Raw genomic sequence first — 18,412 nt, 5'->3', positions numbered from 1 at the left:
AATATTCTGACCTTGACAGTGGCCTTGTTCCTGTGTCACTGACAAATGTAATTCCTGGGATCTGGTGTAAAGTGGCAATTCGGAATCGACGACATTTCTTTAGGCTTATCAAAATACACAGCAAAAATAAACCCACAAGAAATGTCAGAAGAAGAATTGACTGGGCAAGTAAAGTTCTATTACTCTATGTAGCGTTCCCTTTGAAATATGGGTTTGCAGTTTCATGCTGTACCATAAACAGCAGATAACTCATGTACCATTCTGAAGGCTAATTCACTCATGTAACTTTGCGTTACATGCCTTGTGTTCAGCCCTTATAAAAACCTGATGTAATCTTAACTGTTTTCTGCCTCCTGCATTTCTTGTTTTTCTTCTCACTTCTTTTTACACTTAATAATTCTTGACATAACTTATTTGGGAGGTTACATAAAAAACTAACAAACAACTGCAGCAGTTCTTTAAAAATCAACCCCAGCAAAATTAATGTAACATCATCATTTGTTTGTATTAGGTGGTGATTTCTCTGCTTCAGTGACCAGAAGATCCTTATGTAGTATCTATCTGGTGAAATAAAGTCCATGAGGAAAGAAGCTAGCAAAGAGACAAAAATGAAGAAAGAAAGAAGCAGTGACTTTCTCCATTTAACTGTAAGCACCTTCTACCACCACACCTGCTCCATGGCTCCAACACTTGGTGGGATGATTTGAGCTGTTCTGTTAGGTATATTTACGTATTTGAGGCTACACATCCAACCTCTAGGGCTGGATTCATCTTTTATCTGGAGCATCCAAGCTAAACAAGCAGCTGACTAATTTCCCTCGTCTTTCGAAACTGGCCATCTCCAGATAGATGCTCACAGGTTAGGCAAGTCAGATCTCTATCTTTTAAAAATAGACTAAGGCTAGTTTTGCAAAATTTTGTCCCCAAACCATCTGTCTTTATTGAAAATTCAGACAATTCAAGCAATCTTACCAAGGAAACGACCTCCAAGTCACCAACCCAAAAGGATCAGGGCAGAGAAAATATTTCTGTCCTTTGCCTAGCAAAAGAGATTTGAAGACAGTTTGGAAAAGCATCTTTAAGTCACATTGCAGAGGTGTTTTGTACCAGTGAAGATGATGGCGAGTGCTCAGTGAGATTGTCAGATGCAAACAGGTAATACATTTCCACCAGGATCAATAGGAGCTGGCAGGGGAAAACTTTCAGAGTCCGCTAAGTAGAATCTCTTTTCCAAGCTGGTCAAGAAATGCTCCAGAATCTAAATTTCCCTGAAAATCCCATTCCACAGGAATTACTTTTCAAAATGGTTTTTGAGACCCTAAGTCATTTTTCAGAATGCCTTTTTGAAAAACTGTTATTGCAGATCCTCTTAGATGGTGCTCGTGACCACAGTATGCTGGGGAGGGGTTGTGATACCCAAGAAAATTCGATTATCAATTTGTTGAGCATGTTCCTAGGCAGATCAAGTGCAAAGAGTAATTTTATTTAGCTTGAAGTATCTGGTAAACATAAAGAGAAAAAGGGCTCTGTAGTTGGACAGGTCTTATCTCAGTATCTTTATTTACATTTTCAAAGAACACTGACGCAATCGAGCTACCAAAAGAACTGCTTTCCATCAGCCTGGGAACAGAACAAATTAGTCTTTAATAGTGTTGTGTGAAAACTATGGCAAATGTTATGTAAAACTGTGCAAACAGAGTGTTTGCTTTCTGGTTCCAGGTCATTTAGTGGGCAAAAAGAGAGACATTTTGTGTGAAATAGCCATGAAACGGTTTGCTTTTATATAAGGATAGGAACTGCTAGATCAAACTAATGGTGAGATGCAAGAACCAGATGCTTCAAAGCAAAATTCAAGACATCCCAGTGTGGATAATTATGAAATAGTCTGACCATAGGGGAAATTTCCGCATAAACGACTTTAGTCCTAAAAGACTACATGTTTACATTGCTTTTGAAAAGGTTTTAGTCTGATTTCCCACAGACACAGAGCTTATGCAACCAATGCACTGCCTGGCTGTGCAAATCTCTGACTCTCCCCCTTCCTCCCTGCCTACTTTCCTGCCTTCAGCAACCTCTGAACACATCCAATCTCTGCTGTGTGGAGCATGGGAAAGAAGGTCTCACAAACAGTTAAGTTCCTACAGGTTTCATGAATAAAAGCTGCTCCCCAGAGAGGAGAGACAGGTAATGATGCCAGCTCAGGATGAGCGCACACCTCATTAGAAACCAGAGAAACCACATGGGAGAGCATCTTTTAAGGGTTCCAACTGTGGGAAAAGCTTAAACCGTGGCTCTCCATCAACATGAGATGCAAATCCTAGGTAGCCACTGGCACTAATGGCACTATCTCTTTTTCCTATTGATTATAACTTTGTATATCCTCAGGATCTAATATAAATGCTTAGTTCTTTGTGACTGAACATGTTTTTAGCTTTAACAACATCCAGGGGCAATGAGTGCTAGTTAAGTAACATGCAGATAGGGCATTTCCTTTTGGTACCAGGAATCTACAGATTTCTTTGTAGTTCTTCCCATAAAGCAGCTGGGCTTAATTAGTGCATGGTGCTCTTTATGGGCCAGCAGGCTAATTTGTAAATTAATTAGAACTAAGTTGAAGGCAGTCTCTTCCCTCTTGGGCACGCTAAATTTAATTGTCTCAAAGTGTTGAAGCCTTGTCTCTGCCGTACTGGGCTGTTTGACCCTTCTCTGGAGTCAAATCCAGTTTATAAGGTTTATCTTATTCTTAATCTCAGATCAGGACAGGGCCACTCCATAGTACACATCCTTTCCACACTGAGCTGCTGCAGAGTCCTCAGGATGGAGATACCTAGTGTCTTCAAAGCTCTGTCATCTTCTCAAGGACCTGGGCCAAAGTGAGCTGCCCCATGCCAATCCATTCCCCTTGCACTGCCAAATGCTGCATCTTGTACTGCTTCTTCATAACCTTCACAGCAGCATGAATAAAATGAAGCCTCCTAGGAGAAGGTCTGTGGTCCCTGCTGTTGTGCTCACATTGACTTGCATGGTGTTTGGATATTGAACAAAAGTTATGATAGGAAGTTCTAAGGTGGAAAGGTGGGCTCCTTAAAGTAGAAAGAGAAGGACAGAATCACAGAATCACAGAATCCCAAGGGTTGGAAGGGACCTAAAAAGATCATCTAGTCCAACCCCCCTGCAAGAGCAGGGTAACCTACAGTACATCACACAGGAACTTGTCCAGGCGGGCCTTGAATATCTCCAGTGTAGGAGACTCCACAACCCCCCTGGGCAACCTGTTCCAGTGCTCTGTCACTCTTACAGTAAAGAAGTTCTTCCTGATGTTAACGTGGAACTTCCTATGCTCCAGTTTACACCCATTGCCCCTTGTCCTATCACTGGATATCACTGAAAAAAGCCTAGCTCCATCATCCTGACACCTACCCTTTACATATTTGTAAACATTGATGAGGTCACCCCTCAGTCTCCTCTTCTCCAAGCTAAAGAGACCCAGCTCCCTCAGCCTCTCCTCATAAGGGAGATGTTCCACTCCCTTAATCATCTTTGTGGCTCTGCGCTGGACTCCTTCAAGCAATTCCCTGTCCTTCTTGAATTGAGGGGCCCAGAACTGGACACAATATTCCAGATGCGGCCTCACCAAGGCTGAGTAGAGGGGGAGGAGAACCTCTCTTGACCTACTAACCACTCCCTTTCTAATGCACCCTAAGATGCCATTTGCCTTCTTGGCCACAAGAGCACATTGCTGGCTCATGGTCATCCTCCTATCCACCAGGACCCCCAGGTCCCTTTCCCCTTCACTATTTTCCAGCAGGTCAACCCCCAACCTGTACTGGTACATGGGGTTGTTCTTCCCCAGATGCAAGACTCTACACTTGCCCTTGTTAAATTTCATCAAGTTTCTCCCCGCCCAACTCTCCAGCCTGTCCAGGTCTCGCTGAATGGCAGCACAGTCCTCTGGTGTGTCAGCCACTCCTCCCAGTTTTGTGTCATCAGCAAACTTGCTGAGGGTGCACTCAGTTCCCTCATCCAGGTCATTGATGAAAATATTAAACAGCACCGGTCCCAGCACCGACCCCTGAGGAACTCCACTAGTCACAGACCTCCAGCTAGATTCTGCGCCATTGACCACAACTCTCTGCCTTCTTCCTTTCAACCAGTTCTCGATCCACCTCACTACTTGATCGTCAAGCCCACACTTCCTTAGCTTGTCTATGAGGATGCTGTGGGAGACAGTATCAAATGCCTTACTGAAATCAAGAAAAACTACATCTACCGCTCTACCATCATCCCTCCACCTAGTCACTTCCTCATAGAAGGCTATAAGGTTGGTCATACATGACTTCCCCCTCATAAAACCATGTTGCTGTTCTTAATGACCCCCTCATCCTTGATATGCCTAGAGATGGAGTCAAGAATAAGTTGTTCCATCACCTTTCCAGGGATGGAGGTAAGGCTGACCGGTCTATAATTACCCGGGTCCTCCTTCTTGCCCTTCTTATAGATTGGTGTGACCTTTGCCATCCGCCAATCCTCAGGCACCTCGCCCGTTTCCCACGACTTACCAAAGATGATGGAAAGTGGCCTAGCAATGACCTCCGCCAGCTCCCTCAGCACCCGTGGGTGCATTCCATCCGGACCCATCGATTTACAGATGTCCAGATTGCATAGCTGATCCCTAACCCAATCCTCATCTACCAAAGCAAACTCCTCCTTTGTCCTGACTCCTTCTGGGGCTACCTTTCCAACTCTAACCATTCTATGATACTACGATTCTGTATGTATGTGTATTTCCCACAAAATTCAGCAGCTGTTATAACATTGCTAATGGGGAAATTTATTCATAGATATTTTGGCAACTTCTTGAGGTAGTCTCATTTCAATTGCAAATGCACAGCTCTCTACTTTACATTAACGTTTGTGCAAGGATGGTATTGTTCCATGGAGCAGGATTGTGAAGGCACTTGGACACACCCACCTGTGGGTTGCTTGCTCCTAAAATAGAATAAGCAAAATGAAATCAAGCTATATTTCATTTGGAAGCCCAAATGATTTATAAGATGAGTCAACCTGTCAGGGACAGTCAGGGCTGGCAAACAATATGTCATGTCTCAGGCAGTGGATTATACAATTCAACTGCTTCACTGCAAACTGCAAATATGCAGGAAAACACTGTGCTGGAATCTGTTTAGGCAAGATGTTAATAGAGCAAGCTCAGAAATTCACACTGTATATACATTTCTTCCCCCAGTGAGCTGAGCCATGTGTTCATTCAGTTTTCTTGGAGATGTGGCTCTTATTCACATGGAAGAAGAGGCGTTAAAAGGACATGGAGGCCTGGTGGCCTGAGAGAAGAGGAGCAGCAAGACCTGTATTTTTGACAGGACCACCTATTTTGATGTAATATCATGCTTCTCTGAGCATCCATATCAGCATGTTATTTTCTATACCTTTTCTTTGGACCTTGGACATTTATGTCCTTGCATGCAATTTCCTTTATGTTTCAGTCTTCTCTTCCATGTCTACCACACATCCTCGTTTCCACACTCCCACATAATCTACTAGAAGGGTGTTTTTTTGGCATTTGAGAGGGGTGTTAACAAGGATCAGATGCTGCCATCACTTACGAAAGAGTTAGGTTTCTTTTACCAGCTGTGGTATGTGCTGGTAAAAAAATAAACCCATCAGTGTGGACGTTACAGTGAAGTTCTTGTATTTAGCAGGTGAAAAGTCAGTACTTGACCTGTAGCGAGATTTGCTCATGGAAAACCCGTGGAAGCTGTTTTTAGCAGCAGGGCATTAGTCACCCTTGGAAGGCTGCTGACTGCTCAGCACTTCTGGCTCGCACTGTGCCATGCCGTGCCGCGTTTAAGGATTGCTTTGGATGCAGCACAGTGTTAACAACGACTCCCACTTTGCCTCAGGTGTTGAGTTTAAGCACATGGTCGCCTGTTATTTTAGGAAAACATGAGCTCACGTTCCAGACAGCTTTCCCTCCGTCCAGAAGACGTGGGTTGTGGTCTTTCCCTGTGCTGGGGGGCCAGGAGGGGTAATGCCCTGTATCTGCAAGGAGACACTTGGATTTCTGCTGAATCAGTTTGGGGATGCAGGGTGGTAGAAAGACAATGCAAGGGTGACAGAGAGCTGAGAAAGGGATGTTTTCTTTGTCAGATGGAGACCAGGCAAACAGGAGAAAGTTGAGCAGCTAGGTCATGGAGAGAGGTCTGAGGAGTGGAATCTATTAGAGCATCAAAAGCGGTGGATTGAGTCACACTGTGCTAAGGCAACTCTAGAAAAATTAAAAAAGAGAAAATACAGGTGACGAAGGAAGAAGTCAGTTTGGACTTGTCTGGACTGCCCACAGGGATGCTGCCTTGGAGCAATGGCTCTCATTGGGAAGAGGCAAGGCAACTACTACCCAATGGATGGTCACCCAACCCCTCCAATCTCCAGTTCTGCCCCATCTCCAGCACCATTGAACCAACTGAGGAGGGAACTCTCGCACAGCATCCCAAAGGAGTGTCAGATTTGGCTGGCAAGGTGGAAGAGGGGAAGGAAAGCCCTGGTGAGGATGGCCCCATGCTGGCTATGCGGGCATGAGCATGTGCTTTGGCAGGAATTAATGGAGATACAGCCATGTCCCTTCTCTCGGACCAGCCAGGCCTTGCCTTCCTCTGCAGCTGAGACAGGGATTTGCAGAGAATAAAGGCTGCTAACACACAGTGTCACTGCTTTATGAGGAAATGTCTTGAAATAACACATACTTAGAGCTTTTAATGACATCTTTATAGTATGGGAGTCTAGGAGTGTGTGGACCTTGAATCAGATAAATGAAGCTGTGAGCTCTTTTTCTGATGGGGAATACTCTAACAGGCATCCCTGGGGGCAACCAGGAGGATTTGGAAATTCAGTTCTAGATGTGACCCAAATAAGCAAACATGAAGGTGTTAGAAGAGACACAGCATTTAGTTTAGACACCTTGCGTTGAAACACTGTGATGTTTTGCTTGGAGAATTTTCAGGACCAGGGTGCCCCTCATTCAAAATACCTAGAAAAATAAAACATGAAAAGTAAAACAGAAAATAAACCCCAGGCTGAACAGAGTCTTGTTTGATACAAGGCTGTTGGGAGATGAAAAGTGATTGTTTCAGCAGGTAAATTATTCCTTCGGTTTTACTGCTTAAAGGCCCTCCTGAGTTGCTCCAAAGGTACAACGGGGTCTTAAATTTTGCCAGGGAATCCTCCTGGTGTAGGGAAACCCCTGGGTGGCCCCAAGCCAAGGAGGTTGCTGAAGAGAGGGTACAGTTGTATTCAGACAGGCATGTCTCTCAGTGAAGGGCTGAAAGCACCATGCAGCTGACAAACTCTCTCCTCTGTTTCCATTTTGTGGCTCCTGCAATAACCTTTCAAAGGAACCTTATAAACCTCTAAGTAGTGGGTTTTTTTAAACGTTGCTGTTATGGTAATAGTTCTGTGCTGCCTCCTTTGTTATGTGTTAATGGAGTCCTCCTCTAAAGTCTACTAATAAAAGAAACGTAAACCTCAGTGTGAAAGTCCTTGTAAAGTTACAGATCAAACACATTTGTGCTGCTTTTCCCTGATAAGCAAGACACTGGAGTGGCTCTGCATCAGGGGTTAGTGTCAGACCTTAACCAGGGAACTTATGTCAGCTGCAGCGCTGCTGCCGATACATTCAGTGACTCCTCCTCTATGTATGAGGCAAGAGTTGTAAAGGAGTATTTTACGCAGTAAAAGGTCTCTTAAATGAGAGGGGAAGGGAAGGGATGGGGAAACTTCAGACAAATTAGGAATAATAGAGAATATGACATCTGGAATTTGGATAGAATGATTCATAATCTAATGCGCTTTGATCATCTCTTTAATACAACTTTTGAATCAACCTATGGAATATATTCATATAGAATTTGTTTCCCTGCAAGTGAAGTCCAGGCCTGTTCACAGGGCTATGGAAAACTCTCCTCTCAGTTTCACTCTTTAATTTTAGATATTGCCATAAATAAAATAGGAAAAGAGTGATATGTCTGATTTTCCCACATTGGCCAGGGTGTCACCATACGTGTAGGCAGCCCAGTCCTCAAAGCACTAGACTACTGCTATCATAGTAAGGGGGTGATGAGTACATGTGGGTAATGGTAGAGTCTGGGCATTTTTGGAAAAAGCTATGGTTTAGATAGCATCCCGAGAAGCCTCCCAGCTTTGTATTTACTGAGGTTTCTGCGAGCAATTATTTATCAGGGAAGCAAAGTAAAAAACACAAATGACTGAGAAGTTTAAGCTGATTTCTGGAGGAAAAGTGCAGTGGAAAGGTAGGAGGGCTGAGTTCTGACAGACCCAGCAAATGTAAAGATGAAGCCAGCTATTCCTTTCCTACTGGCAAGACCCTGTGCCTTTATAAACAGAAAGAGCGAGGGTCTCCATAACCTCACTGAGTCACGAAGAGCTGACGGTTTGGCTCACCTAACCTTGCCTTTAATGTGCTTTGTGCAAAAGCAAGGACTATCCCCTGTGAACATGGTGGAGATCGGCTCCTGCTTAGCCACTGAGTACTCGCAGAAAATATGAAGTTTCAAAATAACTTTTCAAGACAGACAGGATCTTGCTCCAGAGATCCTCCAAGCTTCTGAGGGCTGGCAGGCTTCCATATGGTGTTCACTTGGGAGCAAGTAAAATGAGGGTGGTCTCAGCTTTAGTATTCATAAGTGGGAGATCACTTTTGACCCCAGATGATCTTCCAGACCTTCAGGAAAGCTTAAAGTAGGTGGGTTTATGCTGGTGTTCTGGAATGATGGGGCTTGAGTCTGGTATTAAGCCTTTCTTTTTGCATAGGATCATCATATCATAGAATAGTTAGGGTTGGAAAGGACCTCAAGATCATCAAGTTCCAACCCCCCTGACATGGGCAGGGACACCTCACACTAAACCATCCCACACAAGGCTCTGTCCAGCCTGGCCTTGAACACTGCCACCAATGGAGCATTCACAGCTTCCCTGGGCCACCCATTCCAGTGCCTCACCACCCTCACAGTAAACAACTTCCTCCTTATATCTAACCTGAACTTCCTCTGTTTAAGTTTTAACCCATTACCCCTTATCCTATCACTACAGTCCCCAGTGAAGAGTCCTTCCTCAGCATCCTTATAAGCCCCCTTCAGATACTGGAAGGCTGCTATGAGGTCCCCACGCAGCCTTCTCTCCTCCAGGCTGAACAGCCCCAACTTCCTCAGCCTGTCTTCATATGGGAGGTGCTCCAGTCCCCTGATCATCCTCGTGGCCCTCCTCTGGACTTGTTCCAGCAGTTCCATGTCCTTTTTATGTTGAGGACACCAGAACTGCACACAATACTCCAGGTGAGGTCTCACAAGACCAGAGTAGAGGGACAGGATCACCTCCTTCGACCTGCTGGTCACGCTCCTTTTGATGCAGCCCAGGATACGGTTGGCTTTCTGGGCTGCGAGCGCACACTGAAGCCGGCTCATATTCATTTTCTCATCGACCAGCACCCCCAAGTCCTTCTCCGCAGGGCCGCTCTGAATCTCTTCTTTGCCCAGTCTGTAGCTGTGCCTGGGATTGCTCCGACCCAGGACCTTGCACTTGGCATGGTTGAACTTCATGAGGCTGGCATCAGCCCACCTCACAAGCGTGTCAAGGTCCCTCTGGATGGCATTCCTTCCCTCCAGCGTATCAACCGGACCACACAGCTTGGTGTCATCGGCAAACTTGCTGAGGGCGCACTCAATCCCACTGTCCATGTCAGCGACGAAGATGTTGAACAAGACCGGTCCCAACACCGATCCCTGAGGGACACCACTCATTACTGGTCTCCAGCAGGACACTGAGCCATTGACCACAACTCTTTGTGTGCGGCCATCCAGCCAGTTCTTTATCTACTGAGTGGTCCACCTATCAAATTGAGGTATCTCCAATTTAGAGATGTTGTGCGGGACAGTGTCAAACGCTTTGCACAAGTCCAGGTAGATGACATCAACTGCTCAACCCCTGTCCATCAGTTCCGTAGCCCCATCATAGGCAGCCACCAAATTGGTCAGGCAGGATTTCCCCTTAGTGAAGCCATGCTGGCTGTCACCAAGCACCTTGTTGTTTTTCATGTGCCTTAGCATGTCTTCCAGGAGAATCTGCTCCAAGATCCTGTCAGACACAGAGGTGAGACTGACTGTCTGCACATCCTGCATTAGGCAGATGTGGCAGCCCTAGGGATCTCTTTTATGTATTTGGGTGTGATGAGGTATACATTCTCAAGGACTAGCCAGGCAAAGCCAGCTGGCCACTTGGAGCTGTATTCAGGACCAAACCCAACCCATCGGTCCCTGTTTGAGCCATGCTGGTGAAGCTGGTATGTGGTCATGGACCTGTTGCCTCACTGAGAGGGAAAAGATGTGCCCATCTGGACCACAAAATGAGCTGCTGGAAGCAAAATCCCCTTTCCATGTATGTTGTGCTTTTCGTAGGGTAGCAGAAGGAAGTAAAAAGCTTTCCAAAATGGGAAAGTTTAAAAAATTAAATTATTTTCATAGTTGAAGAAAGGCAGAAAAGGTAAAAGAGAGACCTTGAATAGATCTTTATTTTCATTGCAGTGGTCCAAGTGCAAAGGCAGGATCCTTATACACACCCATCTGGTTTCTACCACAGGATACAGCAGAGCTGACAGGTTTCCACCAGGAGGCTTAGATTCTGTTAAAGCAGCATTTTCTCATGGAAAATATTTTCTGTTGGAACATTTTTGGCTAACTTTCGGTATGAAAGTGAAAGGCTCTGACAGAAATGCTACAGTTACTTCATCCATTAAAAGCACAGAGGCTCTGGAAGGGTGAGAGGGGGCTGAAGGCACAGCGCCGGTCTCTCTGTGATGATGCTGAACATGGGCTGCCCTGTCTGCAGCTACTGCCAACCCTAAACCCTGCCAAGGTGAAAGCCTTGGGGGCTTGAAGCAGTGAGGCACTTGGCTGAGCAGGAATGGCAGTGTCTATACACGCAGGGCTCATCCCCAGTGGGCGAGTCATTTGTGTTATGACTTTCAGCCACATTTTAATCCGATTGATGGAGTGGCTGGAGATGCTGATGGGATTAGAGCTCAGCAGGATGATGAAGCACTTGGGATTTGCCCTCACGCCGATCCCTGCAGCACACCAAAAGGGAGTGTCTGTCTCTGATTTACAAGCTGCAAGAAGCCTGTGTTGAGGTGGACCGTTTCTTCCAAGACACGGGTCCAACCCAAACACATCTCACAGTCTGCAGCCAGAGCTTGGTTTGACTTCCTTTTGACCATACCCAGCGTCTAGTGCTTGGTTTCAGGCACTGCGTTGTCACCACAGCAGACCTAAAGGCATCAAGGAGCTGGTGGGTGTTCAGTCCTGCTTCCCATGAGGTGACCTTCTGGATGGCAGTGCTGTGGGCACCTCGTTTCTCTCCACTGATCAGATGGCACTGAAGTAATTGCTCTCAGGGCTGGCTGGCTCAGAGGGGATTATGGGCTGGGGTCCGCAGCAGGTATAAATCAGCCGGTGTTCACTGGCAGCAGTGGAGCAAGGTGGATTTGCACCGGCTATGAATTTCATTTATTGCGCTTAAATTATTTTTCCCCACATGAAAAAAGGAAAATTAAAGTAAACCATTTCTACACCATCTGATTGCTTTGTTTACAGGAATGGTGTCTCTAAATGCTTCAGACCAAAGTACCAGTGCTGTTAATGGAGTAAATTGTAAGTACAACACAGCAGTTATCCAAATGGCTGTCCTCCCTCTTAAGTGAGCCTTAGATTTTAAGCCCTGAAAGAGCAGCTTGACACCCTGTGACCTGCCTGGTAATGTTCCTAATCTACCTCTTTATAAATGCACGCTCCCAGGAGAAGCAAAGAGGTGGTGGGGAGGGATGCTGAGTGCAGCAGGGAGGATCTTGCAGCCTTGGGTTGTGCTTGCGGGAAGCGGATGAAGGTGGTCACAGGCTAAGTGGATTAAGCCCTGGGAATGTCAGTTCAAAAGTAGGAGCTGCAGACTGACATAAAGATCTTGGGAAGCTGGAGGATTTGCTGCTGACTGGTGCCAGGCCCCTGGAGGAAATGAGGGAGGGTCTGGTCTCTCCAGCATTTTCTATGCTGGCTGTAGGCATGGGCTGGAGATGCCTGGCGGGATCCTCTGCCTGGCTGAGAGCCCTGCAGCTTACACGCATCCCTGCAAGAGGCAGCTGGTGGAGCAAAACCAAAGCAGGGTCCTCTAGGGGTGGCTGCAAAGGGAGGGTGCTCCTTGCCTGCCCCTCACCCTTGCCTATTCCCAACACCAGACCATCCTCCAGAACAATGGCAGAACCTGGAGTTAGAAATTAGATTGAGACACATTAATTACAAAAAAAAAAAAAAAAAAAAGAGAAAAAGAATGCCAATGAAATAACCATTAAAATAGGGGACAGTTAAAAATAGGATTTAAAAAGTAAAGCAATAAGAATTAACGTCCCATTCTTGTGCCTTCTCAGACTTTTTGATTCCTTCTTTTCTCAATGCTAATGTTCTTCAGGACAGCAGCTGGTTTTACTTTGTGTCTTGTGCATTGAACATCTCCGGGGCTTTACTAATCACAGCAATGCCCAGGCTAATGACACTTCTTACTCCTTGATAATATCTGTCATTTTTTGAGTGTTCTTTTTGCACTTTGCCCCACTTGTTTTCCTCACACATACTGCTGTTAAGAGTGTCTTTAAAAAGCAGTTGCCCTTACAATCTGAAGCATCTGTTGACTGCATGTTTGTTAACTCAAAAGGAGCTAAATGGGCTTTAGGCCAAATATTAAAGAAATTATTGCTTTTTGGTCCAGTTTTAATTGTGTTAATGGTTTTAAGTTTGAAGCTAGTAAGATGCACAAATTAAAGCACTACGTGAGGGGTAGTGACTCTTTCAGATTCTTAATGTTATTATGATAATAAGCATATCTTGCTTTATTTTTTCTTTCCTAGATTTAAATCTGCAAAAAAAAAAAAGCCCTATTGGGTTTCATGTGCATAAGATCCCCGCTATAAAACGGCAGCTATGCTCTCACATCTGTTTTCCGGCCCCCAGGAAGGGTTTGCTTTTTCTTTTTGTCCTAATACTGCAGGAGTTAACAGCTTAGGGATGGAAGCAGGTTGAAAGTCTCCAGGAAGATAATGCTTGGGAAGACAGGTTTAAGCTAAATAAGAAAGCAGATTTCATCAGCCTTCTTGGAAACAACCTGACCAGAGACTTGTGATCTGTTTCTAAATATGGCCTTTGTGTTTTCCATGTACAGGAAGTGATGAAAATGGCAGCAGTAATCCCCAGTGAATTTGGACACGCACATCAGGGGCTGAATGCCTTTGTTTGTTATATGGCCACGGTAAGTAAGTTGGGTGTTGTAAACATGACTCATGACAAGTTTAATTAAGACAACAAACATGGGAAATGCAGCAGAAGGTCACGCAACTTTCTTCGCAGTTCTGGCAACTGAAGATTTTTCTGAGAGATTTGAATGTGCTGCACCAGCACAAATATAAATACAGGTTTCATACTGGCTTTCTCTTTCCCTAGATTATTTTTACTATTTTTTGGATGGTGCTAAAACAGCCCAAATAGAAAAAACCTGACCTAATGCATGAGCACATGAACTCATGGCAAGCCAAACTGTGACTGATGAAAATAAAAGATGTTGTGAACATATGATAAAACTCCTGCAGTTGGTTTGGTTCTGCCCCAGGAATGACAAATTTACTCCTGGATGAATCAGAATGAATGCATCAGACCCTCAAATACCCACCTGTCAATGCAGAGCTTCTCTGTTCTTAGACTTTCAAATGCACGTTTGTTGTTCCAATAAGCACACTCACGGATGGAGCAATTTGTTCCAGACTTGTTACCTGAGTTTTGCTTCTTTTCAAACATTGTGTGGAGCTTCAGATTTTGGTTCAGACCAGAGTTTCTTCCTAAACCACATGGTGAATGGAACAGACCGTTACGAGCTGATACCTACAGGTGCAGTGTACCTGAGAAGATGGTGGTGATACCACCTCTGCATTGAATCCAGGCACTGGTCACTGACTTAATGTTTTGTTTATGGCAGGCACTTCTGGGAGCTCCCTACACATTTGGAGATCTCAGTGATGAGAAGTTGCAGCATGCCTTACAAATAACATAGCACAGGCTGCCAGGGGTGAACTCCATCCACTTTAACATTAGCCACATGAAAGCTAAGCATCCCGTTAAGCTAATCAGCTGTGCGGTTCCTATAGTCAGCTGAGAAAAAGAGTTGGGTAGGACTAGCCAAAAGGAATTGATCCCATGCCTGCAGTACATGAGACAACTCCACAGGTGCCATTTCTCAACAGTGAAGTTAGACAAGGGAGCCCCGGTGATTAGCTGAGGCTGCTGACCTAACTTTCAGATGGCTAAAGTTACATTAAATGAATCCCAGCCTCAGACACAGGAGTACTTGTGCTAAAACACTCCATCACATGAGGTCTTGCAAAAGCGCGCTTCTTCAAGTCTCTAGACAGGTTTATATAGAATAATTGAAAAGTCTAATATCAAATAAAATCCTCTTGAGGGTTTTGAAGTCCAAGAGGAGCAGATTTGTACTGGGGTGGGCAAAACCCCCCAGCATGTGAAACTGTTTAGCGGGGCAGGAGCTTTTCAAAATGTAAGATTTTTAGGTTGACACAACCTCATGATTTTCCCTAGAACTTTTGCTCTGAAATCCTTCAGAAGCATTTGAAAACTCCTCATCCAAATTAAAAAAAAAGTATTAAATTTATAAAACCAGGAAATTGAAATTTGGATTCTGAAGAGAGTTTAAGTCCCAGGACTTGCAGAGTCTATCCCAGGATTTTAAAATGCATCTAGGTGAAAATTTCCAAAGTCGCAAATAATGCCAATATGTCCTTGAAAATCTACCCTTTAGTATGTACCCTTTCTCATCCCCTTTAATTCAGAGCAGGAAAACCACCAAGTAGCAGTTTCAGATTATCTGCTGTTCTCTGTGATTAAATCACCCCACTCCCATAAAGCAGACTGTCTAAAATTCATGATTTGGATCATTCTTCTTATGTGTATGGATGAATTTATCAGAGGTTTCCCATTAAATCACCAGCCTTTTATATTTTATTTTATTTTATTTTATTTTATTTTATTTTATTTTATTTTATTTTATTTTATTTTATTTATTCTATTTTATAAGCATTTTACTAATAATTATGAAACTAGGTCAGTCTAATTTTCTTAGGAAAACCCTTTGTCACGCAACCCCAGCATTCATATTAAGCGTGTTTACAGACCAGAAATGCATGCACATGCCCAGTGTGAATTTCTGGAGACATTAATGATGGGCAATTTTACCACCAGATTCCTCAAGAGCCTCTGTGCTCTGTTTTCCAGGGAAGAGTCTGGAAAGCCCATTTATTTACAGGGACAGAAAAACATTGCAAACATTTTGAATGAAGTGCAAAACTCCGGTAAATGCATAAAGACTCCAAAAACCAGTAATGGGGAAAGGCCCTTTCTCCAATATTGACACAAGCAGCCATGCCGCAAGAGGGACTGCTCCCAGCCATTGCAAAATGATGGCACATTGCAGTAATATCCTCCTGTCACCTCTGTTGCAAGCTGTTGTGTTTGGGAATGCTGCAGTTGAATTAAACACCACTCTCAAACAGATTAACCCAGGCACAGCTTCAGCCCTGTGTAAGTCCCTTGGCTGAATTGGTGACAGCAGGGTACTGTGTGGTGCTCAGTATGAATGTCGTGTCATGAAATTACCAGACTGTGGACCTGGACCATTCTGTGGAAGGCCCAGTCTGTGGCTGGCTTGGGTTGCACTGCAGTGAGCTCAGCATCCTGCAGGGTCCTGTCCAAGCAGCCTGGATGTGCAAGTGGACTGATTAGCATTGACTCACTAACTGAATGTCCTGCACGTTCTTGTCAAAGCTCATCCAAACCCAGAGCTAAAGGGCAGATGAACACTGTAGTGAAGGGGGAAGTATCATGTTTTTTTACACCAGATTTGAGAGAAATCCTATTCATAGTCCTTCTGGGACCGTACTGGCTTCTGAAATAGATTTCCTCTTGAGAGCTGAAGCAAGGATGCAAGCCAGAATGACACGACTTTTGTGAAATCTTCATTTGCAAGGGATAGAAGGGAGAAATCTGTATAACCGCAACAAAATAGTTCAAATACCAAGGCAAGAACACACAAATAGAATTTGTTTTCACTCCTTAATTTTTATTTTCCAATCTGATCAGCATTTGTTTGGGCTTGGTTTTTTTTTTGTTTGATTGTTTTTGTGTGTTTTTTTTTGTTGTTGTTTGGGTTTTTTTGTGTTTTTTTCATTTGTTTGTTTGTTTTGGGGGGGTGGGGAGAGGACTTTTAAAGATAAGACTGAATTCTGGATGATCAGAATAAGCAGGTCTCAACATGAGAATAGTGACACCGGTAGCTCTGGACACATTGGTTTGCTCCTCTGTGCGGCTTATTCAGTGTGGAATGGTAATAACTAATGAAGAAAGGACTCTGGGACTCCAACTGAGTCAGCTGGGGCAAAACTTGTCTTTTAGATAAGGAAATTTTACCTGAGTAAGAGCTCAATATAGACTGGAAAATCTGGTCATGAAATCCTCAGCTAAGCTGATAAGAAGCCAAAATCCTTCAGACAGACAAGTAAAATAGGATTTCCAACCTCCTTAGTTATTCACATCCTATTAATGAGCTCTGGCATCTGTGGCAGAATTGTTAGAAGAGTATTGATCTCCTGCAAAATTTGGTGTGTAATAGTGATTCACAGACACAGAGAGAATAAAGAATCCTCTTCCCTTGTTATTTCCCAGTGGGCTGATCAATTGTGGAATGCTGGAAATGCAGATGGCATTTCCATTCCTCGTTTTCATCCATCAAGTGGTTATTTGATGGTCCACCCAATCGGCTCGACTGGTTTGATTTCGGTTTTTTCCCTTTTCACAAGTAATGTTATTGAATGTTGATGTTTGACATAATCATATGTTATAAAGTAAAGGTTTAATGAAGGGAACTGGTTATAAACAGTCTCCTTCTCCTGAGTAAAATGAAAGCAATTTCTTCTTGGTTAGTTTTAAAAATAGCCAGTGCTGTTAAACATATTTGGATTTCAGTGCACATTTTTCCTTCTCTTTCAAATTCTGCTGCCTCCTCTACTGAGAGTGTTACAACCTGTGTCTGCGGGCAGGACTGTGAAGCAGTTTTCCAATGAGAACAGCCATGAGCACACCAGTACCACCTTACGCAGCGGGAGCTGGACGTGTGATGATGGCACATTCAGCCATGGCGGGGAGCAAGCCACAGGGTACATTTAAAACCCAGCATTTCTACCTGACCCATCAGGGTCAGACCCTCCCAGGAGAATCCCTTGGGCTGATCTTATGCACATCTCAGAAGAAAAATAAGTTGTGCTGTCCTCAGGGAAAACCACTGCTGCCTTTTGCTGAGGACTGCTCATGCCATTACGATCTGGAACAGGGAAGTGGGATCAGCAAGCTTGTGTTGCACACCCGACCTCTCCATCTCCTTTGGAAAACCTACCCAAATGTGGCAAAGCAATAAACGTCTATAAAAGTATCCATCCCTACATGATCCTTGGAGACTTCTGAGTCCAGATCAGGGTTTGAGTATTAAAGATGAAGCATAAGACCATGTACTGGAGAAGAAAACAAGATATTGAATAGCTGTTCATTAATCAACTGCTGGGAACAGAGAGAGGGGTACAATGGTAAAAAATAGCATGCAGTTCTCAAAATTAAAGGCTGTTTCAGGATGCATATGTACAGAGGGAGGTGGGGGGATGAAGTAATATTACACAAGCAGACTTAATTTACACATGCCTTACTTCTGCAGAGCTCAGCTTGGTAATGCTGCTGCTGCTCTATGGATACAAGGTTTGGGTTTTTTTCCTATTACATAGAGCGGTTTTGCTGCCTTTCAGTTCCCTGTACTTTTCTGGCTTTATAAGATGTGGAATATTTGTGACTGCCTTGTGCTGCAATGATGTGATCACAGAGCTCTTTTCAGCTCTGTGGAAGAAATGAAAGGTTGCGCTCACTGCAAGCAGTTGCTAAGAAAGAAAGAAAGAAACCCTATTTTGAGCTGTTCCACAGAAGCACATACTGGCTTGATTGGTTATTGATTCCAGTTTTATTGTGGAGAAAGCACGTTTTTAGCCATAAACATATGCAGCCACATGTTGAGCTGCAAGTGTGAAAACTGCATCAACTGTAAGGCTCTGCTGCAGCCTGTGCTGAGCCTGAGCATTCAAAAAGCTGAGGACCCCCGTTTCTCACTCTAACGAACAGCACCAGTCTCTTGAGGGAAGTTTTCTTGGCTCCTTCAGCTATATTGAGCTTTGGATTCAATTCAGTTA

The 18,412-nt window shown here is 44.2% G+C and overlaps 1 long non-coding RNA gene across 1 annotated transcript; it reads left to right on the top strand.

Annotated features, from left to right (window-relative positions):
* The first annotated feature begins 11,672 nt into the window (after window positions 1-11,672).
* LOC136013798 (uncharacterized) lies at window positions 11,673-17,549 on the top strand. The gene is made up of 3 exons (XR_010612391.1): window positions 11,673-11,732; window positions 13,288-13,374; window positions 17,198-17,549. It is a non-coding gene; the product is annotated as an uncharacterized LOC136013798 (long non-coding RNA).
* The last annotated feature ends 863 nt before the right edge of the window (window positions 17,550-18,412 follow it).

Source organism: Lathamus discolor, chromosome 4 (genome assembly GCF_037157495.1).
Source record: "Lathamus discolor isolate bLatDis1 chromosome 4, bLatDis1.hap1, whole genome shotgun sequence".
Taxonomy (NCBI): Eukaryota; Metazoa; Chordata; class Aves; order Psittaciformes; family Psittacidae; genus Lathamus; species Lathamus discolor.
The sequence above is the reverse complement of the archived record's forward strand: the minus strand, read 5'-3'. Positions and strand labels throughout refer to the sequence as shown.